Source organism: Ctenopharyngodon idella, chromosome 3, assembly GCF_019924925.1.
Source record: "Ctenopharyngodon idella isolate HZGC_01 chromosome 3, HZGC01, whole genome shotgun sequence".
Classification (NCBI taxonomy): Eukaryota; Metazoa; Chordata; class Actinopteri; order Cypriniformes; family Xenocyprididae; genus Ctenopharyngodon; species Ctenopharyngodon idella.
In genome coordinates, this window is record NC_067222.1 from 34,645,195 (window position 1) to 34,672,022 (window position 26,828).

At 38.2% G+C, this 26,828-nt stretch overlaps 1 long non-coding RNA gene across 1 annotated transcript in view; it reads right to left on the minus strand.

The window, feature by feature from the left end:
- LOC127509501 (uncharacterized) overlaps positions 1-24,627 on the minus strand; it is a 60,207-nt gene extending 35,580 nt beyond the window's left edge. The window contains exons 1-2 of the long non-coding RNA XR_007929259.1: positions 24,485-24,627; positions 21,443-21,545 (exon numbers count right to left, since the gene is read on the minus strand). This is a non-coding gene — a long non-coding RNA (uncharacterized LOC127509501). The remainder of the gene's footprint in view (positions 1-21,442; positions 21,546-24,484) is intronic.
- Between the last annotated feature and the right edge of the window lie 2,201 nt (positions 24,628-26,828).

Below are 26,828 nucleotides of genomic sequence, written 5' to 3' on the forward strand. Positions count from 1 at the left end.
CCCATCAAATTGACGTCAAAAAAATTGACGTCAATTGACGTCCACACACTGATGTCAAATTGATGTCGAAAAAAACCCCATCAAATTGACGTCAATTTTTTGACGTCCGCACACTGATGTCCAACTGATGTAGAAAAAAAACCATCAAATTGACGTCAAAAAAATTGACGTCAATTTGACGTCCACACACTGATGTCAAATTGATGTAGAAAAAAACCCCATCAAATTGATGTCAATTTTTTGACGTCAATTGACGTTCACACACTGATGTCCAATTGATGTCGAAAAAAAAAACATCAAATTGACGTCAAAAAAATTTACGTCAATTTGATGTCCACACACTGATGTCCAATTTATGTAGAAAAAAAACCATCAAATTGACGTCAATTTGATGTCCACACACTGATGTCCAATTGATGTCGACAAAAACCCATCAAATTGACGTCAAAAAAATTGACGTCAATTTGACGTCCACACACTGATGTCAAATTGATGTCGAAAAAAACCCCATCAAATTGACGTCAATTTCTTGACGTCAATTTGACGTCCACACACTGATGTCCAATTGATGTAGAAAAAAAACCATCAAATTGACGTCAATTTGACGTCCACACACTGATGTCAAATTGATGTCGAAAAAAACCCATCAAATTGACGTCAAAAAAATTGATGTCAATTTGACGTCCACACACTGATGTCCAATTGATGTCGAAAAAACCCCCATCAAATTGACGTCAATTTGACGTCCACACACTGATGTCCAATTGATGTCGACAAAAACCCCATCAAATTGACGTCAATTTGACGTCCACACACTGATGTCCAATTGATGTCGAAAAAAACCCCATCAAATTGACGTCAATTTGACGTCCACACACTGATGTCCAATTGATGTCGACAAAAACCCCATCAAATTGACGTCAATTTAACGTCCACACACTGATGTCCAATTGATGTCGAAAAAAACCCCATCAAATTGACGTCAATTTGACGTCCACACACTGATGTCCAATTGATGTCGACAAAAACCCCATCAAATTGACGTCAATTTGACGTCCACACACTGATGTCAAATTGATGTCGAAAAAAACCCCATCAAATTGACGTCAATTTTTTTACGTCAATTTGACGTCCACACACTGATGTCCAATTGATGTAGAAAAAAACCCATCAAATTGACGTCAATTTGACGTCCACACACTGATGTCCAATTGATATCGACAAAAACCCATCAAATTGACGTCAAAAAAATTGACGTCAATTTGACGTCCACACACTGATGTCCAATTGATGTCGAAAAAAAACCCATCAAATTGACGTCAAAAAAATTGACGTCAATTTGACGTCCACACACTGATGTCCAATTGATGTCGAAAAAAAAACATCAAATTGACGTAAAAAAAATTGACGTCAATTTGACGTCCACACACTGATGTCAAATTGATGTCGAAAAAAACCCCATCAAATTGACGTCAATTTTTTGACGTCAATTTGACGTCCACACACTGATGTCCAATTGATGTAGAAAAAAAAACATCAAATTGACGTCAATTTGACGTCCACACACTGATGTCAAATTGATGTCGAAAAAAACCCCATCAAATTGACGTCAATTTTTTGATGTGAATTTGACGTAAATTTTTTGATGTCAATTTGACATCCACACACTGATATTCTTTCGACCACCAAAATAACGACACAAAAGCAATGCAATGAAAGAAAAATACAAAGTTCTGTCATGAAACTCTAAAGGCACAGGTTAACAGGTCCTTAACTCAACTGCTCGTAATCACATCATTATCTATAGGACACAGATGATTGGTTCCTGCTGTATTAGTTGCCAATGAGCTTGCATGCTCAGTCTTTAAATACATGAGTAGCAAAAAATTGACGTCAATTTGACGTCCACACACACTGATGTCCAATTGATGTCGACAAAACCCCATCAAATTGACGTCAATTTGACGTCCACACACTGATGTCCAATTGATGTAGAAAAAAAAACATCAAATTGACGTCAAAAAAATTGACGTCAATTTGACGTCCACACAATGATGTCAAATTGATGTCGAAAAAAACCCCATCAAATTGACGTCAATTTTTTGACGTCAATTTGACGTCAAAAACCCCCATCAAAATCCTGCTGTATTAGTAGCCAATGAGCTTGTATGCTCAGTCTTCAAATACATGAGTAGCAAAAAATTGACGTCAACTTGACGTCCACACACTGATGTCAAATTGATGTCGAAAAAAACCCCATCAAATTGACGTCAAAAAAATTGACGTCAATTTGACGTCCACACACTGATGTCAAATTGATGTCGAAAAAAACCCCATCAAATTGACGTCAATTTTTTGACGTCAATTTGACGTCCACACACTGATGTCCAATTGATGTCGAAAAAAAAACATCAAACTGACGTCAATTTGACATCCACACACTGATGTCCAATTGATGTAAAAAAAAACCCATCAAATTGACGTAAAAAAAAATTGACGTCAATTTGACGTCCACACACTGATGTCAAATTGATGTCGAAAAAAACCCCCATCAAATTGACGTCAAAAAAATTGACGTCAATTTGACGTCCACACACTGATGTCCAATTGATGTCGAAAAAACCCCCCCATCAAATTGACGTCAATTTGACATCCACACACTGATGTCGAAAAAAAAAACCCATCAAATTGACGTCAAAAAAATTGACGTCAATTTGACGTCCACACACTGATGTCCAATTGATGTCGAAAAACCCCCCCCCATCAAACTGACGTCAAAAACTTGACATCCATTTGATGTCCACACACAGTGATGTCCAATTGATGTTAGGGCTGTAGTCAAGTTCACCTTTGTCGAGTCCAAGACAAGTCCAAGTCCAGGACTAGTCGAGTCCAAAGAGGTTCGAGTCCAAGTCAAGACCGAGTCCAAATGAGACAGTCAAGACAGAGACAGAAAAAAAAAGAATCCTCTTTAAGACCATGTACATAACTATTGATAATTTATGTGATGCCAGAGACAGCATATCTTCTATTCTAAGATAATCATTTTGCAAGTGCAACTTTTTCACATTTGCACATTTTCAGTCTTTTTTATTATAGTGTAACAATCACATTTTGGCCTACCAATGGAAAATGTAAAAAAATAACAAGCAACATAGGTGTCATACTAGAATCCATAGTAGGCCTACAAAGTAACTAAAACAATAAACCAGTGGGTTTTTTTGCAATGACGATGACTTGCGATAAATAAACTAATAATTAAGTGTGCATATTAGCTGCCTGCTTGTTTTTAAAGTCACTTCAGCTGTGGTTCCCAAACATTTTACAGTCGCGTACCCCCTGAGGCATTTAACATTCTTCTGCATACCCCCTTTCTTCCACGAAGGCCCCATCCCAATTCTACCCAGTCCCGGTGCCATGGGCGGGCATTGGGTGGCCTGGCCCGCCCTGTGAGTCACTAGTGCCCGCCCTGGACGAGCCAACTTCACGTCCCACCAAACACCAGTCCTTGCTTTTTGCACAATATATTTTTTTAATCAATAGACTACGGTTATCAAAAGTTATAGTTTTGTATATACATAACTCCTGAATGAAAATGTGTTTGGTCTGATTTTTTTTTTTTTTTTTTTTTAAATAATTTAAAACGGATTTGTTTGGTTTGTCGATAGTGAGCGTGGAAATGTTTGGTTGTGTGCTAAGCATAGCTTAACGTTAGATGTCATTTTATAACTATGCTGAGCTATCTTGTGTGATAGTGACTATGGATATACGCCGTTTCTTTATTCAAAGACCACCAAAGTTGTCAGGAGAGAGCAGTGAGGTAACGAAAGCCCGAGTGAGGCGCTATGGTTCTGCTGTGATCTTTGTTTGAATTATTTTTGCTGCTAAAATAGAACAAAAACAGTCTATAGAGACAGAGCGCATTCAGGCCACGCCCACACCGGGGGGGAAACAATGCAACCGTCTCCATTGACTTTGTATTGCGTGAGGCTGCCTCCTTGTCATTTCTGACTTATAATAAAAAACAGAACAATGCCTTAAAGCTGCTGTGTGACAAGGTGTACAGCAAACAAGCTAAAAAACCCAGAACTAAGTTTTTATAAGCTACCGAACCGTAAAAGCCAGCCTTTAAGGAGACAAAAGTGGATACAGGCAATAAGACGTGAAGCATCAGCAGGAAAAATGGGTACATTTTGGGATCCTGACACTCAGTATGCCTCAGTAAGCCTACGTGTGCAGCAAACACTGTCACTGTTAAGTCAAATATCCAAATGTCAGTTTTATATAATGTATTTCCTGTTCGCTGATTACGTTACCCTCCAGTGGGCGTAGTTCTCATAGTAATATGACATGTCGCGCTCTGTCTCAATCGCCTGTATCCACTTTTTAGTCCTTAAACGCTCGTTTATTGGGTCGACAGCTTATAAAAACTTCTGGGTTTTTGGTTCTGGGTTTTTTTTAGCTTGTTTGCTGTACACCTTGTCACATAGCAGCTTTTAGACATTGTTCTGTTTTTTGTTATAAGTCAGAAATGACAAGGAGGCAGCCTCACACAATACAAATGATCCAAAATCCAGCAAAATATAGCATTTTTACATCCAATATTTTAAATTATTAATTGTGATCAAAGCTGAATTTTCAGCATCAGTACTCCAGTCTTCAGCGTCACGTGATCCTTCAGAAATCATTCTAATTGCATATTTGGTGCTCAAGAAATATTTCTTATTAATTTTGAAAACAGAAGGTTTTTTTCAGGATTCTTTGATGAATAGAAAGTTCAAAAGAACAGCATAGGTTTTGTAACATTATAAACGTCTGCTGTAACTTGATCAATTTAATGCATCCTTGCTGAATAAAAGTATTCTTTCGTTTTCACCCCAACCCGCCCCAAAAATTCTTACTGCCCCGAAACTTTTGAACGGTAGCCTATAATGTTACAAAAGTTTTCTATTTCAGACGAATGCTGTTCCTGAAAACGCTAAGCATATAGAAAACAGTTATTTTAGAATGAACAATATTTCACAATATTACAGTTTTTGCTGCATTTTGGATAAATAAATGCAGCCTTGGTGAGCAGAAGAGACTTCTTTTAAAAACATTTAAAACAAATCTTACCGATCTTAAACTAGAACGGTGTGTAGGCGTGGTGTACATAGGCTTATTTAAGCATGCAATCGTAGCCTAAGGAACAATACAGTGTGTTTACATGTAATCTACTACTAATATGAAAAATAATAAGCAAAAGAAATGTATAATTTCATTCTCTTTATCTTCATTATGTAAAGGGAACCTCACTGGTTGGTGAGATCTGAACGCGCTCTGACAACGGAAGTGATGTCTCGCACTCATTGAAGTATAAGCTTGAGACATCACTTCCGTCATCAGAACGCGCGTTCAGACCTCACCAACCGGATGCGCAAGGCAGTTGGACATAGTGGTGTATGAGAGGTAAAAAATGATATAAATATGTTCGGTTTCTCGCACAAACCGATCGTTTCGTGTCTTAGGACATCAATGTGTCGTCACAAGCCGCAGGGTTTCATTTGGATTTGTCTGTGCATGTTTTTTTGACTCTTATAGACGGAGTTCCCATTGACATGCATTATACGACTGACAGACCGCAACGGTTGGAGTTAAAAATCATCATTTGTGTTCTACTGAAGAAACAAAGTCACCTACATCTTGGATGCCCTGGGGGTAAGCAGATAAACATCAAATTTTCATTTTTGGGTGAACTATCCCTTGAACTTCTGCAGAGCAGTAATGTGATTCGCGCCGCGCTGTCTGTTCGGCGGCGTTAGCAAGCACGTCCGTGCTGCGCTGACGAGTCGGTCGCGCAGCACGGTCCATTGAACCGCGCAGATGATATGTCAGCGCAGCGCAAACTCTGTAAAACCGCGCTGTCTCGTCCTACTTTTGGTTTGTTTGGCTTCCGATAGATATCACTTCACCGTCGGAGAGAAGAGAGCAAGAACGCGCGGCTGACGTTATTGCCTGTGCGGCGCCGCTGGTAGCCTAACAACGGATCGGCTCGGAATTGTAAAGAAGTGAGACTGACCTGCTGGACTCGGTCGAGACCAACTAGAACTTTTGGCGAGACCAATGGCCAAGTCCGAGACAACAGAAAAACGTCTCGAGACCGGACTCGAGTACTACAGCACTAGTTGCAACTGGTAATTCTTTTAAATCAAGGATAAAGACTTTACTGTTTGGCACTGTCTTTTATTAATTGGAATAATTATTATTTTTTTACACTGCACTAACTTTTACTGTCCTGTTTTATCTTGTTTTTTTCTATTTAGCTCTTTTAAAGCGTTTTCAAATGTCTTCTTATATTGTCTTTTTATATTGACCTATGTTGCTGTTGTTTTATGTAAAGCACTTTGAATTGCCTTGTTGTTGAAATGTGCTAAACAAAAACTTGCCTTGCCAAATCCAAAACTATATATATATATATATATATATATATATATATATATATATATATATACATATTTTTATGTCATGATGATCTAAAGATTAAAAAATATATGTGGCTTTCATAACAACTACTAATAGGTTGAATAGGTTTCATGTTTAATCCCTTGTAGAGGTAGATAATTAGAGTTTAAGGGCACAAGAAACACTACACAGTACACGCATGTTAATCTAAACAACATGTTTTACTCTGAGTCTGCACTGTTACCCGATAAAATGTCACGGTTCCTACACATGATAACAAATAATGTATAAATAATGAACACATGTCAAAATGAAAAACACGGATATTTACAAGACCAAAAGCAGGAAATAATTTGCTTTAACGTTTGCTGTTGCTTGCTCTCTGACAGTGGTTGTAATAGAAAATTAACGGAAATGTTTATCGCGATATCTCTACCAACTTTCAAGTCTCGCGTGCCAGTAGGCATGTCTCAGTAGGGCCACAGTTGCCATCTAGCGGTTGAGAATTGTAATTGCATTTTTATTTAACTTAAAATTAAAGAGTCATATGTGTGTGTGTGTGTGTGTATATATATATATATATATATATTAGGGGTGCAGTGGTTCAAATTGCTCACGGTTCGGTTCGTATCACAGTTTTAGGGTCACGGTTTCAGTACGGTTCGGTATGTGCTATGTTCAGGGAAGATAGGACTAGCTACTGTCAAATAAAAAAGAAAATAAGAACAAATAATCAAACTACAAGCAACATTACAAATAAATACAATAGAGCAAATATTCAAATAAAATAAACAGTGCTTTTCAGGTTTTTCAGGTATCTAACAGTAGTTTTCAGGTACAGAAAATGGATAAAGTAATCAAATATAAAATAACACTGCTTATCTTCACTGTATAAATTAAATAAAGATTAATCATTATTAAAGTTACAAAAGCTATTCAGTCAAGAGCAGTGAGTGATTTCTTTGTCATTTGTTGTTTGATTTAACATTAAAAACACAGGCAGCAGGAATAGTTTTTTTCCCTTTAAGACATGCACAATCCAGTACATATACTGTTACACATGCATTGTCTTTCTTGACTATTATACGTTCACTTAAGACATAACAGAATATGTTTGCTAGGATACTCGCTGTTATAACCACACCTTCCCGGACTCCAGTTCCCACGATCCTCTTTGTCTGCACTACTGAACTCACTTCCCTTATCAGCCTTCCCGCCATTTCCCTGGATTCCCCGCACCTGTTGTCTTCGTCAGCACTCCCTTTTAGTTGGACTCACTCCCTGCACTCCTTTGTCAGTTCTAATGTTATTCTAAATGTGTATGGTTGTGTTTCTTGCTCCTTCGTTGATTAAATACCCTTATTATTGTGGATTTCTGTATTCACCTCGTCTCTACAATACCAACACGTAACAGAAGAACTGACCCTACCGTTGGAAATCTACAAAAAAGTATGGGATTATTCCTGGTTCCCGAGTCTCCCCAGCAAGCTTCAGCGGAGGACCGCCTGTGTGGGTTCCGGCAGGACGGTCGCCCGCTGGAGAGGTATGTGGAGGAATTTACCGAGCTTGCTTATTTGGTGAACTGGCCAGATGCCCCATTAAACGCTTGTTTTCTGGCGGGGCTGGACGAGGACACGATTCGTTTTAGTGAACCTGCGTGTTTTTTTTTCCCTAGTCAAGACAATCTGATTCTCTTTCTGAATTGTTCTGATTTTGTAATTGAAGAGGTTCAAGAAAAGTCGTGTATTCCTCGTCCAGTCCCCACAGAAATACAGGCGGCCTGGCCAGTTCGCCAACCGCCGGTTTCCTCCGTCTACCCCTCCAGTGGGTGTTCTCCTGGTGTCCTGCCGGACCCAAACCCCAAGCCGACAAAGAAAGTCCACCGCTAAGCCCAAACGGCCCAAGAAGGCCGCAAAACAGCCCCAGTCCCCAGTGGATTCTGCCGCCGAGCAGCCAGAACCCCCTACAAAGCCTGTCGCCCAGTCTGAGCCCTCGCCAAGGGAGGTTGACTGGCTAATAGACTTTTGGACTGAACCTGCTCCTAGCCTCCTTGAACCTGCCCCAAGTCTCCTCGATCTCACTCCAGTTGTTCACAAGCCTGCTCCAGGCTTCCACGAGCCCGCTCCAGCATTCGCCGAGCCCGCTCCAGCCTACCATTAGAGCATACGGGACTCGCATGGAACAAAGTTTACAAAGAGTGACTGTTTTGTCCACGCTTTTTGATTATTGTTGTTGTAACGTTTTGGGAAGCCAGAATGCGCATCCATCGACTGAAACATACATTATCTGAACTCTGTCTGTCTGTTTTCCACGTTGCTATTTTAAACAAACCATATTAGCCTATAGATGCGTCGTTGTTCAAGATGGACCGCGGTGCAAGTGCGTGCCGAACAGTAAGTGGAGAATGGTACGGTTCGTTTTTTGTTTTGTTTTTTACCGAGAACCGTTGCACCCCTGTTGTCATCATCACTGTTGACTTCACTTACATGATAGAATATCATACATCTCACAAGTTATTTTGGCAAAAACGACATGTAACCAAATGAAAGATTATTTTGGCTAAAAGTGGGTTACTCATAGCCGGACTATATCGGGTCTATAGTTAACCGAGATGGTGAAATGACGGCTATTGCTTGCTGGGAAGGTTCTTTATACTGATTATTGAAATATTTACGCTAAGAAAAACATGGTTCTTTTAAGAACTGTTAACAGAAAGGTTCTTTGGGGAACCCAAAATGGTTCTTCTACTGCAACGCTACGAAAATAATCTTTTGGAACTTTTATTTTTTAAGAGTGTATGAACCTAATGTGGCCTTTCTGTGTGTGAATGAAGGGGTCGCAATGAAATTCACTTCTTGACAAGCAGCATCATAAAGCGACAGTTGACCCTGCTGTCTTTTAACTTCCCCTCAATTTATTCCAGTCACTGCTGTTTGTCCAAATATTGCTGTTTTTATCTAATAACATAGCCACGTCTATCAAGCTCCCACAACCACCAGTGAACTGTTAACTCAAGAACCCCAGTGACCAGGTCATTGATTCAGTGAGTTGAACTCACAAACTGAATCAGCCCAATGGTTCTCACGTTCAAGTTAAAGTGCCCCATTATGGCATTTGAAAGGTTCCTATTTTTGTTTTGGGAGTCCCCAACAACAGGTTTAAAAGCATGCAAGGTCAAAAACACTTTCATTGTCTTATAATATGCATTTATTTTTACCTTATTTGCTCAACGACTCCCAAACGATTCGCTCAACGATTCATTTTTCCAAACCCCTGGTTTGCGTGACGCTAATCTGCGGTGATTGGTCAGATGACTTCTGCTGGTTAACATGGAGTACAGTATACAGTGCTTGCATCACTTACATTGTAATATAATAATGATGGTGCTCCGCTCTGTTCTAAAAAATAAAGACTCAGAGAGGAAATAAGTTTTGTGTTTATTTTAGCGAACTTAGCCCATAGCTCGGTGGTAAACACCCAAACAGTCATGGTATATGAGTTAGCTCAACGCAGAAATGTACTGAAAAAGCATTGCAGTTGTACACCAACGTATTGCTCTATTCTTTATTATCATAACTGCAAGTAATAATAATGAAAAACATTCGGCACATTTCTAGACAATTGCAAGCGAACACATTTTGCTGTTAGCTGGTTAGCCTGAGACAAGCTGTGCGGAGCGTACACAACATACACAGGCTAAATACGTATTGTGCATGATACAGAGAACATCAACAATTATTAATTATACTTATAGGTTGTGATTCGGAGGAGGAAGAAGCTGGTCCAAATAAACTGGGCACTGATCCATCATTTACTAACAACTGGCTTGCGAATCCCAACGAATCCCAACGAAACGGCTTGGGATTCGTTTTACAAACGACTCGATTAATCGACTCAGAGTCGACTCTTACTTTTGAGAGACAATAACTTTATATACGGTGCACTTTCAGATTTAAAACTTTGCATGATGTTTTCATTCACTTAGAGCTATGTTACACACTACATGAAAGGTAATTTTTAAAAATCCATAATAGGGGCACTTTAAACTTGATGACTCAATTATCCATGTTCTCAAGTTAACAGCTCAAAGGACAGGAACATTATCAGTGAATAACAATTTAAATTATGGCTGTTGTAATTATAATAAGACATTTATAATGCTACAAAAGATTTCTATTTCAATCATTTCTATTTCTTTTGAACTTTCTATTCATCAAAGAATGCTAAAAAAAAAAAAAAAAAAAAAAAAAAAGAGTATAACTGTTTCCACAAAATAAGCCCCACAACTGTTTTCAACATAATAATAAATATTTCTTATAAACCAGCATTTTAGTATAAATAATTAACACTAAATTATATTTTAAAATACATTCACATATATTTCACAGACAAAAAATACTGTTTTCTGTATTTTGATTAAATAAATGCAGCTTTCATGAGCACGAGAAGACTTACCGACCCCAAATTTTTGACCAGTAGTGTGTTTTTTTTTTTGGTTTGTTTGTTTTTTGTTTTAAATAATCCAATATTTTTTCCTGAAATATATTTGTGCATTGGTCGTTATAGAATGTTATTAAATAAAACATTTATATATGCATATATTTATTTTCTCATAGAGTACAACAATATTTACTGAAAATTGGAAGTTCAGTACTTGGATTTAGTGAGCTGAATTTTATACTGTTTTGTCCATAATAAACACATTGCATGCTGACATAACCGTATCTTTAATAATTTTATATATAATTTTATCTGCTGTAAAGCCTATTAAATAATAGCATGGCACAAAGCTATCATGTGGCTGCATAAGACTTTTAAATGAATCACTTTTTTTTGTCCTTTTTGGAGCTTGACAGATGTGGTCACACATCTGAAGTTTCTTAAACATGAATTTTCTCCTTTTGTGTTCATGTAAAAAATAACAAAATACAAGTTTGGAACAACCTGAGTAAATATATTCCTTTAAAACAGACTTCCAGACACACACACACACAATTAGTGGCTCTCCAGAAGCAACAGCTGCTTGTGAATGCAAGGGCAGAGTGGACTGATTTAATAAAGCCGACTGACAATGTACAACTCTCTCTACACACTTATTAAATGACTGCAATAGTGCAGCAGAGGAACTTTACTGTAACCCAGCCCTGTAGAAGCACACGCTCACCTCTGAATGTGATTAGCATCGAACCAATGCAGCACACAAGAAAAGTAATTAGTTGCTTTGATGAGAAGATTGATGGTTAGTGTTTAATCATTCTGGTACGGGTCAGGGATTTTCATGTTGCTTCGTGGTGGAATCAGTATCAGTATCTTACTAATTGAGAAGCCATGTTGCGAATCTCTGTTGTGTAATAGATCTTCATCAGCCCAGCCTTGGACAGTCTCTCGTGACAGAAAGAGAGAGAGAGAGAGAGAGAGAGAGAGAGAGAGATGCTCATGAAGAAACTGCTGACATGTGAAATTGGATTACATAATCTCTATTTGCTGGTTCTGTGTGATGGTGTGTGTCTGTGTAACTGAATAAAGCTCAGTTTTATATCTGTACCTGTACATGTGGTATGTCTTCTCCATTGCATGATTTGTGTGCGTGTGTGTGTGCGACTGCTAGAATAAGGGGGTTTATATATCTGAAACTAAATCAAACACCCTCTTCTGTGCTGTAGGCAACATCCCGCTGAGTGCAAATCACTGAGATAGACCTCTGAGTACCAAGAAAATAACTAACTATTGTTAACCTCCTCATTCCAAAAGATCTAGAGAAATTTGCATAAATGTACAGAATATATTATATAAAACATATATAGAATATTAAATTTTAGACTCTTACATGCAGTAGATACAATAAATGTGCTTGCTTTTATTGTATCTTTCAAAATGGGTGAAATTAAAGAGTCATATTTCAGAATATAAAGCACTACAGAAAACACAAAAGATATTTTCTTAAAGTATACACTTCATTAATTTTTTATAATTTTCAACAAATGTGAAATCAAGCAAACGAATATCAAAAGAACTTTTTATACTGATATGGTGCATTTTGTGTAATATCTCAAACTAATATGATGTTATGCCATGAAATGAGTCTGATTCAGATGCCACTGTGTTCAGCGACTACATTCCTTTCTTGAAGGGGACTGGAAATAACTGAACTAAAGCACATGATGATCTCATCTCGGTGTCCGGTCCAGTGATCAAGACCGATCCTGGGGAGTATTTCAGGGATATATCTGAATCACCATCTTCAGCCTGGACATCAGAGCTGAGTCAATGGGAAATGTCTCTTCCTTTAAGTCCAACATGAAGGTGTCATGGTCTCCTCAAACTAAAAGGTATCAGTGAACAAATGGGACCATCAGATAACTCCCCCTTTTTTTAAAGGGATATGATTTAACCATAGTGCTTGTGTCATGACCCTGTCAATCACCAAAGTGACTTTATGACCCAAGCCTCAAAAGATGAGTTCAATCAATTCAGATTCTACGTCTTATCAATTCATCAGTGTCAGTGAACTGCTATGATTTTCATGCACTTGGACATGTGATCTGTTGCTAGCATACCTTTTTTTCCCCCAAGTAAAACTTACCAAATAATGGATATTTGCTCAGCAAAGATACTAGCTCACAGATTTCAGCCTAAAATAAAGAGACAGAATTAGAGAAGCGTGTTTACATAAATATTACATCCATCTCTCTGTCCCCCTCCTCTCTTTTTTATTCTTTTTCTTTCGTTTTTCCATCTGTCTCATTGGCTTCACGCCTCTTTCTTATACTCTTGCCCTCATTCCCTCCTCTCCTTCTTTCCCTCGTCTTCATACCATCTCTGGCTCCAGGGGACCGTCTGCTAGAGGGAGGGACACGACTACAGGAAATTGGGAGGGTGACTCGATAAGGCAGGACATTAATCTGATAGGGTTCCTAAGCAACCTACTGGGCCAGTGAAGAAATAAAAGTAAGAGAAAGTGTATGAGATCGGGGAGAAAAAGTGCAACACAGGGACGTCATACACTTATTTTTATTTTTGTGGAGGCACCAGTGACAGTCTTGACTCACACTGTCCCCACTGAAAAGACATGATCAACCAATACATAAACACATTTCAACAACTTTTTAAAAACTATATTACTTTTTAAGTTGGTCTAATGGTACAGTTTTTCTTTAGTGACCCAGGTCCAATTCGTGACATAATAAATTTTGTCACATGACATGAGTGTGGGTATGGTTACAGAAGTTTCTGTTTAAGCCAAATGATCTGCGGAAGATTATTGGACTCGATTGAACTGACCGAACTTAGACATGTGAATAAGTGATTTCTGACACAGCATATTTGAAAAGTGACAATAAAGACATTTATAATGTTACAAACGATTTATACATTACATGCTGTTCTTTTGAACTTTCTGTTCATCAAACAATCCTGAAAAATATAAAGCAGCACAACTGTTTTAAACATTGATAATAATAAAAAAATGTTTCTTGCGCATCAAATCAGCATATTAGAATTATTCCTGAAGGATCATGTGACACTGAAGCCTGGAGAAAATTCAGCTTTGCATTACATGAATAAATTACATTTTATTTTATTTTATTTACATTTACATTTTAATATATTAATATATAAGTACATACTTTTTAACCACAAATGTAGGGAATAGTGAATGAGGGTATGGGGGGCGATTTTAAACACAACATTAGTCTTTGCACATTCGCGTTGTAAACACTGGGTCCAGGGTTGCCAGGTTTTCACAACAAAACCCGCCCAATTGCTACTCAAAACTAGCCCAATCGCGTTTCAGGGGGGCTCCCCCGATAAAAATCATGTTCCGGGGGAAAAAATCCACGTTTTTTGGCGGGGTTCCCCTATAAAATTCGCATTCCAGAGGCTAAATATCATGTTATGTGGGGTCGCTTCAACCCGCAGACATGAAAAATGACCCGCGGCAATGGTGTAAAAGGGTCAGTACTTCCGCCTACGTCACACGTGACCTTTCCAATGTGACTACGTAATGCATAAAGTCGTGAACGCTAGTGCAAGACGAGCATTTGTGGTTAAAAAGTATATAATTTTTTAGAAAATGACTGATTGTTTCATTAGATAAGACCCTTATTCCTCATCTGAGATCGTGTAGAGCACTTTGAAGTTGCACTGAAACTGCAATTTGGACCCGTTGTACCCTGGTGAAGTCCACTATATGGAGAAAAATCCTAGAATGTTTTCCTCAAAAACCTTAATTTCTTTTCGACTGAAGAAAGAAAGACATCTTGGGTGACATGGGGGTGAGTAAATTAATTAGCAGTTAACTAATCCTTTAAGGAATAAATGTACATTAGGCTACTCACCAAATAAATAATTAAATAAATTCGTGAACATGAAATAGTGATATGAGAATGTTTCCTGTATGCTATGATAAAGCTTCAGCTAAAAACAGTCTACAACAACGCAAGCAATCTGCCTAACAAAAAAAAATGAACACTGCAACAAAATTACAGGCAATATTAATAGTCAAGTCCTCTGAGGTCATTTTCACTACAATCAAAAACTGAGATACAAGATGGCAGCAGTTGCATTTATATGAAACAAGAGTAGCAGGCTAGCAGCACAAGTTTTATTACCCAGATGAGAAGACTGATATAGGCCATGGGTGACAGTGATGGAGCTGTGTAATAACATGAGCTTATGTATTATGAATAGACATAAATTAACAATGAACATTAGAAAATGTATAACTTAACATTAACCTACATTAATACATTTTGTAAAAACTTTGTTCATTGTTAGTTGATTATTTCTAATGAATTCACTAATGTTAACAAATTGAACCATACCAACATTTTTAACCTACAATAATTGTGCAACTTAATTATGAAAGATACCTTTTTTATGGAAGTTGCATTCAAAACCTAAGAGAGGCTGTACTTATGTCAGTTTAGTCAGGCTTCAAAACACACACACACACACACACACACACACACACACACACACACACACACACACACACACATTGGGTTTTCATGTTTTATTGGGACTTTCCATATAGGTGTAATGATTTTTATAATGCTTTTTTTATATTAAGCTGTTTTATTCATGGGGGGGCAAAAAATGTATCCACAAGGACTTATGATATTGCCATCTTTGTGGGGACATTTTGTCCCCATAATGTAGGGTTTACCGGGACCACAAACACACACACAGACACAAAATGGAAATTTGTGATTGACTAATGGAAAAGTAATGGTACTGTGCTTTTCTGAGAAGTATACTTTAAGAGGAGAAATTATGTGAGGACAGTCTGTTTGTTTTGAAGCTCATTAACTGAATCTGCTGGCTTTGGCTTTTAAGTACAGAGCATATAATCTCTCTCTCTCTCTCTCTCTCTCTCTCTCTCTCTCTCTCACACACACACACACACACACACACAGGCACTTTTATTGTCAGCATTCTTGAGCATACTAAAAGAAATGGCATTATAAATAGAAAAAGATCAGGACAAGGATGTTAATCTAATCCTGCCAACCATGCAAAGATATACAAGCAAATGTTTACCTCACTTCTGTGGCAATTCTTCCAGCATTTCTCCACCACACCAGTTCCACCTTTTGTTCTATTCTATATTTAATAAATTGCATTAATTGCTCATCCTCAAGCTCATCCATTAAAAAATCTGTTTAGCCTAATAGCTCTCAAGGGTTATATGAACATTATCATTAATGAAACAACATGAAAATGAAAATTATGCTCTTCTAACAAGAAGGATCTTTACAAAAGGAGAAATTCTGAAGACTATGCTGGTCGCTCTTTTTCCATTCAATGAATGGGGACTTTCAAGCTCAAAACAACAAAAAGCAGTGTGCAATATTTAAAGTCTTCTGAAGCCATATTGTGTGAGGAACATATTGAAATTTAAGTTTATTACCATTCACTGACAACCATCCCCTCCAGTGAGCGGTGAACCGCTGCAACTGGATCATTGACTCAGTTGAACTTGAGAACCAGAGCAGTTATAATCATTTAGATGGTCAAATTAACAATGAAATGTAATATCCAACTCCAAAGAACCAATTTAATTGTGCATTTGCCATTGCTACTTCTCTACTATCATGAGAGTGATAAGAACAGTTAGGGTATCGAAGGAATAACAAATTAACAAATTTTTGGTCTGTTCCCCACACTAAGGCATCCAATGGTTTCAGAAAACTTGGAAAATAGTGCACAAATTTTAAGCAATTGCCTGTTCCACATTAAAATGCATCAACTACTTAAAATTTAGCTCAACTTTAGCTTCTTAAATTCTAAACTTTCTAAAATGCTAAATTATTACTGTTGTATGTGAATTTTGATGGAAGACATTGAAAACATTTAACACAAATTTGATTTAGTAAATATGTCATTTCATGGTTGGCCTGCAACCATTTAATTCTTTCCTAATTGTATTTGCTTTTTAGCTATTTATTATTTTGCTGTAAGGGAGTCGTATATTTGTAGATATTACAACTGAAAGAGTCATTACTATTCATTAGCATGAGGGAAATCAGGAAACTTCATGCTGTTTCCTTATTACGCTCATTTTTTGTTCAGATTAAGCCTCTGACGCAGAGGGTCTCTTGTTCACACAAGCCCCCTATTCTTCTCCTCCGCTCTTCTCTTCATATTTTAGCATGCAAGCACATGTTGCCACATCAAAGAGACAGCTTGTCCAAGAGTGTAATCCTAAATACCGGCTCTGTCAGTCTCTGTGTGTGTGTGTGTGTGTGTGTGTGTGTGTGTGTGTGTGTGTGTGTGTGTGTGTGTGTGAATACTGAAGGTACCCACAGTGAAAATGCATATAAAAAGATCAATTTCATTAAGGGTTTACATTTAGCAAAGCACTCCTACTGTTTTCACATTACTATCTTTGTGTGTACAAGTCATGCACATTGTTCACTTGTGCACTTACATAGTCAGAAATGCAGTAGACGGGCTAGTATGGTCAGACAGACCCAGAGGAGTCTGATTCAAAAGGTCATTTAACACCTTACGGAAATCAAATGTGACTCTGCATTAAAGCAAAGAGCCTGTGGATAGACTTGGACATACAGTATCAAGTGTGTGTGTGTGCGTTTTGTGTGTGTGATGTAAAAAAAAAAAAAAAAAAGACAAAACCTGTGATCACTACATTATAACATTACATTACACCTTATTAGTACCCATATGTGAGCTCTTTCTCAGGGACAATAGCAGTGCTCAACATTTAAGTTGGTTATGGTTTGCTTAACCATTCACTCATTTATTGCCCTTGGACATTCAAAACCAGCAACCTTTAAGTTTGTGTCATATTTTCAAGATTTGCTTCAAGGGAACTACATTAGTCCTGTCAAATCTGCTATTCTGCGAGAAAAGTCTGAGACACTCTCATTGCTTGCAAATCTATTAAAGGACAAAAGATCTTCTTCGCACATTTTAAAAACAGCATATGGTCAATCTGCATATTTAGTGTATAAACTGGTCAATCATTATATTTAAAACCAGATGTGAAATGCAGGTAGAAGTGCTTCCAGGTGGAATTGCAAGACAGCAATTCTGTTGATGTTATTGATGCTTTTTGTTAATCGCTCAGCATTTGATGATGTTCAGCTGCTATGTTTGCCACATGCTACCCAGCAGGCAGTGCAGCTCGTAGTGACAGTGCATGTGTCTGATTAAACATGAGCCTGACACTCAATTAATATGCTGAGGCTCAAAAAATGTACACACACACACAAACAACTTCACTGTGAAAAGAGAGAGGAGCGCATGGAAGAGCAAAGCCAATGATGCTCTCGTTATGTCCAATCAGAAGCTCTTCTCAGCCGGATCACAGCCATAACAGGCCAGCTGACATCTATGTCACATTTCCTGTTTCTGTGACGCAAGGAGTCAAGGTTTGACGGGTTAACATTTGCCCTGAGTCACAGCATCTAGCAGCACACAATGCTATGTCTCCCATTTAATTCATAAAAAGAGTTTGAACTCTCAACATTTTTAAATTTAAAAAAAAAAAAAAAAAAGTATTTAATGAAAATGTTTAGGTTCTGTAAGTTAAGTTTAATATAGACAGCAGTTGCAGAATAATGTTCATTACCAAAAAAAATAAAATAATTATAATTATAATAATAATTTCAGCTAGAACCTATATATATATATATTATATATATATATATATCTCACACTCGTAGCCAGCTGTATATCAGCACGGCTGTGATTCAGCCATAGGCAGCAACAGATTGTCTTTAAAATCCCTCTTTTGTGAGGAACTACTCAAGTTGACAGTTTAACAGTTGAGCCCAAGCCTCCGTTACTAATTCTACAACGTCACTTCAGAACTAGTAACGAAGGAACATTGAGTCGCTTCATTGAAGCTCATTGTATTATGTAGAGTAGAGTATTATGAGAGAGAGATTGACTAAGCGAGTGCATTACCTGCATCTAGCTGATATTCTTCAGGTCAATCATAATCAGTTTGAATGTCCACTGAGGAAAGCGATAACTTTGTCTTTGTCCTTTTAACATTTAAGACATTCCCATGACAGCGCTAGTCAATGCATTTGTCAGTTGCGTCTCGTAAGATGTTGATTAAAGTAAAAACAACGTCCTTATTTCAGTCCATTTCAATATAAAAGTCTTTGCGACTGACTGACTCACTCATAAAGACAGTCTTTGCCGCCATCTCATGGCGTATTAATGTAACTTTCACTGAAGTTGAAATCACTAACGGACTCTTTCTCAATACCAAAATATATGGCATGTTATTTATATAAAATATTTACTGAACAATAATATTTAAATGAACAACAATAGACATTAAAACAGTATAAGAATTAAAGTAGGAAATAAACACAAGCAAACAGTTCAGTCAAAAGCAGCGCTCTAGTTAGTACAGAATTTCAATGTAAATAAAGTTATGAAACTTAATATAGCCAAATCTATTAGCTCTGGAACAAGTAATAGATGAATAAGATCAAAGATTGCCCGTTTGATATACCGAAAACGAATTATACCTCAAGTTAAACACTATCTACATAAGAGCTAGCGGCAAATTCCCGAAGGACTGGCCAAGATGAAGCTGTTCTCGGCGGGTACGAGCGCTGAACGGTCGCTGACGGCCTAGAGCTCACATCTCCAAAAGCGTCTAAACAAATTTTCAAATAGGCACTGTTTACATATAAATCACAGGTATCTAAAAATTTTTATAAATCTGAGGTATAAACAACTACATTCTCACCTAAAAAAAAACTCTTAAAACTACATTCCGTCACAAAATAACAGTAGTATAAAAACAGTACTATAAAAATATGGTGGGTTTGCTCGTCTACCATGACACTCACTGTGGTCAAACGGTAAAGCAGTTCTCATGGCGATACTGGTAGAATATTGCATGGCTGAAAAGACCTCGCAGCCAATCAGATTCGAGAACCAGAACAAACTGTTGTATAAATATAAATAAATATATATATATATATATATATATATATATATACAAGTTAAGGTATTTACAATGGAAGTAAATGGGGCCAGTTTAAGGGGGAATTTAAAAGCAGAATTGTGAAACTTATTACATCAGTTACATTATTTCTTCTGTTAAAACTTGCACATTATTTGAACTGTAAAGTTGTTCTCTTCATTTTTTGGTCATTTTGAGATTGTTTCATTGAAGTTGTAAAATGGGATATAATTTACAGAGAAATGGTTAGCTATTTTAAAAATCATTAAAAATCAAAAATCATTTTAACATGCATGTTGTTTATGTCTTGTGGCTATACTACTGAAATAGTGAGTATTTAAAAATTCATTCATTCCATTGTAAGTGCCTCATTGTAAGTTTTTTGTTTTTTTTTAATTTTTAAAATAGAAATTTATTTTATTTATAAAAAGCTTAGCTTTTTATTGAACCAGAATTTTTTTATTTATTACATTTTCTGAGGCTGAACCTCCAAGTGCTCCTTCTCAGCACCTGACCTTTGCTAAAAAGTACAGAAAAGTGTGTTCAAGCCTGATATCAATTAGTCCAGACAGCTTAGTGGGAGGTGAGCCCCATCTGAGACACTTAAGAGAGCAGACATTAGAAACAAGGTAATCAGTGAATAAGAGGGACTTGACTTTTAACGTCTCCTGATTATAAGAACACCAGAACAAAGATCGGTCAAAAAATACGACGCAAATAGAAACAAAAGAGTTTCAAAGGAACTGAATTCATAAATCCACTAAAATTAATCAATGCTCTAACATGATTTGTCAGACGTCACTTATTTTGATATTTTATCTAATGTGAATTCACACATTTTGAAGTGTGTCTTAAGTGTCCTAAGCCATTTATGGTCAATAATTATCAGTACTATATAGTATTCTATATAATACTATAGCATACACTCTTAGAAAAAAAAAAGGTACAAAACCTGTCACTGGGACGATACCCTCTAAAAGGGTACTAATACACTAAAATAATACTAAAATACAGACTTTAGGTACTAATATGTACCTTCAAGGTATTTATGTGCACTATTTAGTGGTAAACACCCCTTGAAAGTGTACCACCACTGTGACAGCTTTTGTGTCCTTTTTTCTGAAAGTGTATATACATGTATGTAAACAGGACACAAAATAAATATATTGTTTCTATGTCAATGCTGGGCATAGTTTGCGTCTTCTTTTGTTTTGCATGGCAAAAGAAGAAGAGGACTGTCTGTAAACATCATCAGTAAAGAAAGCCCTAATGACTCAGCACAGAAAACAGAGACAGACAGAGAGATACAGAGAGAATAGAAGCACACTTCAACCGTAACATCCCACTCTTTCAGATTATGCATCTATGAAATGGCTTATATGTCTACATTTGTCTTTGTTATGAAATTGTGTTTGCGAAAGAGAACAGGAGAGGAAACGAGATTTGTTGCTCATCATCATGAACACAGGAGCGTGTGTGTGTGTGTGTGTGTGTGTGTGTGTGTGTTTCCTTGCAGCAAAAGGTGAGTAATCAGAAATCACAACATACCTTGGCTCTGCACTCACAGATGGCAAGCTCATCTTGCTCTAAAATCTTTAAGCAGAACCGTCAATCACTCACACACACACTCAGCTCCTCTCCAGCACACGTCCTGAAAATACCAGAAAAACACAACCTTAGAAAATCTGATTACTGATAAATAAAGCCATCTTGATTCTTTTTAAACATCTAATATCCAAGAAGTGTCTGTAAATGACTGTTTATCACCTAAGGCACCTTTTAAGCCTGGCCAACTATTAGGAAAATGGATGATAATGAGACAACTGAATGTACCACAATGGGAGAACAAAGCAAGGAGCTCTTTGAGAGGAATGTTTTTTTAGCCTTGTCTCTCTGGTGCTTTCTTTCTCTCACTCTCTTTATTTCTAACTCTCATACACTGTATACACAAAAAAAGCGATACACGCTCACTTTTAGAAAAATGCTGGGCCTAGATGCTTCAAAATGATTTTAAAAAGAGAAGAAACTTTTTTTTTTTACCATTGTATCTCTGTCTCATCTCTCTCATAGTTTATGCAAAGGCAAAATGAACAGAAATTGCTTTGAAACCTGTGTTAAAATGACAGCTCTTTCAGTAAGAATCCCCATCAGATATAATGTGACCAAATGGCTATGATGTTCACTGGAATGGGATCAGAAATTAAATGTGGCAAAATATAGTTCCAAAGAGGATGTGTGCTTAAGCACCTTATTGTTAATGTGACAAGTGACACACTATGCTTGACTTTTCAACAAAACCCTGTCAAATCCAAGAAGCCCTTTGTGCAACAGCAGTCCAGCTGAGCTGAAACCCATGAACTCTGTGGGGAAGCACCGCCACAGATGCTGAAACGCCATGTAACTGTCACTCACAGCATTCTGCTTTCTGAACGTCAAAGACCTCAGAGATGTGAAGTAACTGTTATTATTATGCTGCCTCATTCATCAGTTACCCACTGTCACATTGCTATATCCAAAACAATAAAAAGTTCATATAACGGATTTTTATGAATTACAAGGTCATCATTTAATTCTCTCAGTTGTATTTGTTCATCTGGTACTATGCATACTTTGCCATGAATTTTCCATACTTACTAATGCCAACATCAAAATCTTCTCGGTTTTAGTTTGTTATTGTATCATTTTTCATCTTTAAAGAGCTACTGCCCCCGTGTGGTTAACGGCCCTTAACACAACTCTGACTAATCTACTCTGGCATTATGTTTCTATACTATAAAACCCTGTGCTATTAATATATAGTGAATATTACTAAACATTTAAATAATGTAGCGTCATTCAGTGACAATAAACAAGGGTTTCTCAACCAATGACAATAAAATCCATAGAACAGAAGAGGGAAAGTGTTGTGTATATTGGCCTAAATAAAAAAAAAAATCCACTTAGAAATATTGTTATCTATCATTGTATGTTCACCCCATGTATTACATTATATTATAAGTGTAGTATATGACAATCTACACATTTTTGTGGTACCACATAAATGTTTGATGTCTTGTTATAGTTTCAAAATGTTAATAATAGAACATTTAAAATGCATTTAAAGTCCTAATTTAAAGACACTTTTTTCAGCGATAAATCTTGAGATAAGATCTGTGGAGATCTGCTCCATTTATCCTCCTTTGTGTACAGCAGAACAAAGAAATTTATAGTCACTAAGTGTCATTGTTTTGGAACACACCAGCTTATTTTTAACCTTAAGGCAAACATATTCATACTAAAAGATAAAAAAAAAAAAAAAAAAAAAAAAAAAACTTACATTTTGATTTCAGGGGGACTTTACAGTTTTTTTCAACTGCTTACACACAAAATCCTTACTTGTCGCACAATTTCTGAAACCTGACACTCAAACAGCAGAACCACACATCAAATCTGTGAAACCATACACTAATTCTCGGCCTTTGACTAATTTTTTAATTTCATAAAACACTTTTTGCAAAACACAACACACAATTCTCTATGTAACACACAAAAATCTAACAGGAAGTATCGTTATTTCCTTTTTCAAACATAACCAGTCAAAATGACACACTAATTCATCAGTGCCTCACACTAACTCCTCACATGTGCAAACACTCATTGCTTTACTTAACACCAACCAATCATGGCTTTAGAATAGGCCTATAAATAGGCCAAAGGTCAAGTTATAGGTTTTGCACAACTTTTCTGTTGTCTGCTTGCTTCCATATTCATCATTTCTAAACCCTGTTGAGGATTTTTTTTTTTTTCTCCACATGAAAAGCGCATGACCGTCATCCCTATGTCAATGTAACACTTCTCCAGGCAATGGAGGAGGCATGTGGAGACACTGACGCTGGCTCCATCCAAGGTTGGATACGCAAGAGAGAACATAGCATGTGACATGGATGAAATATTGTGGCCGGACCCATCCAGGAGGAGAGATGGAGCCTAGATACACCCAACCATCTTGCTCACCAACAAACACACACACAACAAACACATGTTGGGTTTCCATGTTTTATGGGGACATTCCAAAGACGTTGTAGCTGAGGGGCTAAGGACTGTAAGGTACTAGTTGTCACTAAGGAGGTGGAGTTGGTCCGGGTGTGTCGGTTAGAACACCAAAGTCGGAGAAGGAATCCAGTTCAACAGATTTATTTGTACAAGCATATGCAGGTTGTAGTGTGTTGCATTAACAGTGTTCTCTGTTCACATATAGGAGATGAGCATGAATACTGGTGCAGAGCGGTATTGTCTTGTGCTTTATGTCCTTAGAAGTATGTCAGCATATATGTGTGTGTGTGTGGTTTGCAACAAACAAAATAAAGATATGTTCTAACAAACAATGCTTTTTATTACAATTCACAATATGCTCACATTCATAACAACAACATAAATGGCATTAATAAGCTTCTGGCTTCCCCCAAAACATCAACACAATGTAGCATTTGACAACAAACAGGGCTGGTATAAAACATTATAAACAGCTTACATTATTACACTTTAACATCTCTATTCAGTAAACAGCAATCAACTCAGCTTGAGTAATATAGTGAAATTTACAATACTCACTTTTTCTCTGGATGTACACAACTTTAAACACTCAAAGGAACATAAAGATGATCATATAACTGCTGTCTTTCACTGAATCTTACGGCTCGTTCCCGCTGGAGACAGGTGACGGCTGATGCAAGATTGAATTGAGTGCACACAACACTGTGAAGCACTCCACCGAATGCGCTGCGTTCCGTCAAAATAAAAGTCCCCGCGATCGGGAGGAAAGCGCTCTTATGCACCCATGTCATAAATCAGTATCATTAATGAGACTTTTACACAGCCGCCCCCAAATTGCATGCAATTTGCTCTTGAGAAAGGCTCACTGCTCAGCCTCTTCTGTAGGCACTACAATGGAATCTGTTTCCCTATCTGAGTCTGGGATATCTGGGAGGATGATGAGACGGGCAACTGGTCTGGTGTAGACTTTGTTCTTGATCCGGACATCTGCTGACCTTACATGACCTTACATGACCTTACATGACTCTGATGTACCTTAGTTACTCTGCCGACTGGCCAGAGAGCCCTAGGAAGCTGCGGGTCCATCATCAGAACAACAGAGTCGACCGCAAGATCCACTGTGGTTGTATGCCACTTCTGTTGGCGCTGTAAGGTTGGCAGATAATACCTTATAAACCTAGACCAGAAGTGGTCTGCTAAAACCTGACAGTGCCTCCATCTTCTCCTGCTCAGGCCTTCACTCTTGTTGTATACCACCTGGGGTAGAGCACCATCTATCCGCCCCATCAAGAGGATGTTTGGAGTGATTGCATCCAGATCTGTTTTGTTGGATGAGGTATATCCCAGGGGTTTTGTGTTCAATATTTCCTCGACGTCCAGCAAGACAGTATGGAGTACTTCTTCGGAGACCGGCTGAACTCCTATAACTGTATACAAAGCAGATTTGACCGATCTTATCTCTCGCTCCCATGCCCCACCGAAATGGGGTGCCGCCGGGGGGTTGAAGTGGAAGGCAATCTTCTTCTTTGCAAGAAGTTGCTGAAGCTCTAAGGATAGACCATTGAATGCCTCACGCAGCTCCTTCTCCCTTGCCTTGAAATTAGTGCCTTGGTCCAAGTAGAGTTCAGCTGGTGTACCTCTACGTGCAATGAATCTCCTGAGGCTCATTAGGAATGAGTCTGAATCCAAGCTGTGTAGGAGATCCAGGTGCACCGCTCGTGTGGTGAGACATTTATAAATAATGCCCCATCTCTTCTCAGAGCGGCGTCCCAACTTTACCTGGAAAGGTCCAAAACAGTCTATACCCATGGAATAGAAGGCTGGCTTATATAGACGTCGACGGGCCACGGGTAATTCTGACATCTTGGGCACCGATGGCTTAACCTTCCATCTTCTACACGCCTTACAGAGATGTTGACGGATCGCCTCTCTCCCGTGCAGGATCCAGAAGGTGCGGCGCATTTCCGCATATACCCGTTCAGGTCCAGGGTGGCAGAGATGAGTGTCATAATCCTGTATAAGGAGCTTGGTGGCTGGATGACTAGGACCCAGAACGATCAGGTGTTTGAAAGCAGGCCGAGAGCCTCAGCCCGGTGCAATCCACCACCAACACGTATGTTCGCCTCCTTAGGGTCTAACTCTGGGGACAAGGTAAGTAGGCGACTACTATTAGGTACCGGCTTGCCCCCCTTGAGGTGATGCAGCTCTTCTGGGAAACAGTCGTGCTGGATTCTCCTGTAGATCATCATTTCCGCTTGCTGATAATCTGAAGCAGTAACAGGGCTGCCCTGTCCAGCCCCCCCGTGAAGCTCACACACCATGGCTTCAACCAGATCCTTCCAAGTGAGTTGGGCACCTTGTAGAGAACATGTCACAATACCACAGGAGGCAGACTTTTTGTACTCTGACGAATCTGAATCAGGAAGCTTAGGGGGTTGAGATGGCCAGCTGTCAGGGACCTTAAGGAGAAAAGAGGGTCCTTGGCTCCAGTGTTTAGGCAAGGCAAGCTCCGCCAAAGTCTTACCCCGTGTGACATCATCTACGGGATTCAGTGAGGAGTCCACGTAACGCTAGGCGTCGGGATTTATGAGCTCCTGAATTTCAGCTACACGGGTGCCCACAAATACTTTAAAACGGCAAGACTCTGACTGCAGCCAGGTGAGCACCGTGATTGAATCACTCCAAAGTATAATCTGATAAATTTTCAAGGTCAGCTCACCTTCCAACGTCTTTGCCAACTGGGCTGCTGTTAGGGCACTGCAGAGCTCTAGATGTGGAACTGAGTGTCGCCGCCGGAGAGCAACTCTTGATCTCGCTGCCAGGAACAACAGACAGACTTGGCCTTGGGCGTCCTTGGTCCGCAGCTAAGATACTGAGCCATAGGCTTTCTCCGACGCATCGC